Source organism: Dipteris shenzhenensis, chromosome 13 (genome assembly GCF_047967505.1).
Source record: "Dipteris shenzhenensis isolate YYH24624 ecotype China chromosome 13, Dip_SZ_1.0, whole genome shotgun sequence".
NCBI lineage: Eukaryota > Viridiplantae > Streptophyta > Polypodiopsida > Gleicheniales > Dipteridaceae > Dipteris > Dipteris shenzhenensis.
In genome coordinates this window covers 9,078,433-9,081,436 of record NC_141608.1, presented here as the reverse complement: position 1 = coordinate 9,081,436, position 3,004 = coordinate 9,078,433, and the positions used below count along the sequence as shown (strand labels likewise).

Sequence of the window (3,004 nt, the reverse complement as noted above, 5' to 3'; positions counted from 1 at the left end):
GAGGAGGCCAAGTCATGGCTTGAGAGAGGAAGAAGGGTGGCACTAAGACACTTATCCAAAGGTAAGGAGAAGGAGAAGAGTAAATTGAGCATAGAGCAAGACCAAGCAATCAATGCCATGGAGGGACTCTTGATTTAACTCGAAAACTCACTTCATGAAATTAAAGAAAATTTAAGATCCCACCATGAGACCTAGCAGAGCGAGTCTCTAGCCCATTGTAGATGGGTCATGCTACTCGTATGTCTTATGGAGAATGGCATGTAAGAAAAACTTCTACAAAAGTCAAAAGAATATAATTATTAATCACCTTGATCAAACAATTCAACTAAAATTGACTCTTTTCTTTTTTAAATTGATGACTCTTTTAATTGCATATTAGAAAAGCCAATTTTTTGTTGCATTGTTTGCTTAAGGTGATAAGAATTAATTGCATATGATATAACAAATGGGACCTATTCAATCAACTATACTTGTGTTTTCTAATTCAAATTTATTTAGCAAGGGAAGCCAATTAAGACTTGCTCTAATTTGAATATTGTATATTAACAATTAATTGCATATAATATAACAAACTCGATCTATTCAATTAAGTACAATTGTGCTTTCAAACTTATTTAGCAAGGGTAGCCAACGTGCAAAACTTGAGTCTTTTCCAGCCATGGAATTTCCATTCTAATGTTTAATCATCTCTTCGAGGGGACTTGGTCAAATTTGCATGGAAAACTTGAGTCATCTCCTACCATGGTCCATGGTATTTCCACTCTAATGGTTAATCAAATTTTTTATGCAAGCAGTGTACGTGCAAAGGCTGTCTTGTTGAATATCTCAAGTCCTTAGTGAATTGCCTCCCGGAGGCAATTCTAGGAAAAACTAAGGCCACGGGCGTTAATCATTTTTTCGAGGGGACTTAGCCGTTGGTTTCACCGAAAACCATCTTATATATTATACGTTGTGATGAGCAAAAGTTTGATCCAACCGCATCTGTCTCAATTTTGAGGTAACGGGTGAAACTGCAGATGCTGATGATCAAAATTTATGCCATCTTATGTGCAGGCTGTTGCGCCACATGCTGTCCTTGCGTTATTGTCGGGCAAGTGGTCAACATACTGGATCGCGGACAAACATGTGAGTCTCGTGCAACTCCAGTTTTCATTTGTATGGACCGACAAGATGGAGTGATCAAGATTAGTATTCTGTTTCTAGTACACGATGCTCAGTACATAACAAAGACGAGATTGTTTCAATTTTTTGATTTATATTTGGACCGTGTCTTAGAAAGCTCGCTCATACAATCGGACTCGGCTAATCATCAAATCAAGGCTTCCTCGATAAGAGGGTCGATCAAAAGCAGATGATGACTGATTTGAACTTCCCTTCGATGCAGCTTGCTTGATCGGAGGGGCGATTTTCGGTCTTTTACAGTATACTACGGATCTTGGTTGCCTTTATACGTGTATTTACAGATCGAAATTACGGGAAAAATACAGTCTTCCCGCAGAGACTTGCAACGACATCTGCACGGACTTCTGTTGTCTATGCTGCTCCATTGCACAAACATTTCGTGAGCTGAGAAATCGGAATGCGGATAAAGAGCTCGGTAAATATAAGTAGATTGTTGTCACAAATTGTAGATGATCAGATGGTAGTTGTATCTGAGAGGTGCCCATTATTTTACAGATTATGGAGCTAGAAACACGGTCTTCGACGCACCGCCATCTCAAGCCATGAACAACTATTAAACTTGAACTTTTAGATCTTTAATCGATTCGTCGGACTGTCTTGGTGTTTGTACTGCTCCCCTTGAGCCAATCTGGGCCTAGTTATTGAACTCGCAAATTTGACTGGCTATCATAATTAAAAAGCTGAGAGTACGCTATAAATTTCTCATCGTACAAGGGGTCCCTCAGGATCGGGTCCCCTCATATGGCTACTCAATATGGCTTTTTAATTGCTCATTTAGTTCATCATATGGCTACTCAATATGGCTTTTTAATTGCTCATTTAGTTCATGGAGTTGCTTTTTAATTGCTCATTTAGTTCATCATATGGCTACTCAATATGGCTTTTTAATTGCTCATTTAGTTCATGGAGTTAGACAGTTTACTCAATCAATCAAAGGAAGTTTGGCTACTTAGCAACTACCAGCCTTTATGATTTGGCCTACTTCTCAACAATAAGACTTTGTGCTTTGGCTAAGGAAATAGTTTAGGTAGTTCACTTGACTCTCCACTCTTTGAGCTCTTGTAGGGCTATGAAGATCCTTTTTTCTATATCAATAAAGTACTCCTTTTTATTTATTTATTTACTTTTATTTTTATTTATTTAAACTCATGTCAAAAATGGCTTTTTATTATGGTGTATTTAAAGTTTGAATGTTTGCAATCGTTGCGAATACCTTAAAGTTTATCACTTGCAAATCGGTGGTGACAATAAGTTTGAAGGGGGCGCTCCTTAATTATGGCAACATGAGCTTTGATGAGCTTGCAAAAGAGATCATTATGGTAATCTTATGAATTACAACATCACAATCCTACTTTGCATCATGGGACCATTACGTGCCTTTTCCCTTATGAAAGTTTCCTTCTTCCTATGCTTACCTCCATGATGCATGGGGTTAGCATTTGATCTTGGGTAATAAAAGAGATGATTATGTTAACCTTATGAGGTGCACTGTTGCACTCCTACTTTACCACATGTGCCTTTTCCCTTATGGAAGTTTCCTTCTTTCTGTGATTATGTCCATGATGCATGGGGTTAACATTTGAGCTTGTGTTACCTACATAGGAAACTAGCAATAGGCCCTGATGCTGGACATCTAATTGCATGTCTTGGGCTAACATGATTCTTAGTCATTTGTCTCCCATAGCAAAGTAGAGGTTGACTACCTCAGGGGGTCACTCATAAATATGTAAGCATACCACATGGGTTCAGCAGGAGGATTTTTTTACACGACCTTTTTACACATTTTTCACATACAGAAGGGTATCATATAAAGGGGGTATTC

The 3,004-nt window shown here is 38.2% G+C and overlaps 1 long non-coding RNA gene across 1 annotated transcript; it reads left to right on the top strand.

Moving 5' to 3' along the window:
* Positions 1–1,056: 1,056 nt before the first annotated feature.
* LOC147895001 (uncharacterized) lies at positions 1,057–1,959 on the top strand. The gene is made up of 3 exons (XR_015542043.1): positions 1,057–1,125; positions 1,385–1,597; positions 1,678–1,959. It is a non-coding gene; the product is annotated as an uncharacterized LOC147895001 (long non-coding RNA).
* The last annotated feature ends 1,045 nt before the right edge of the window (positions 1,960–3,004 follow it).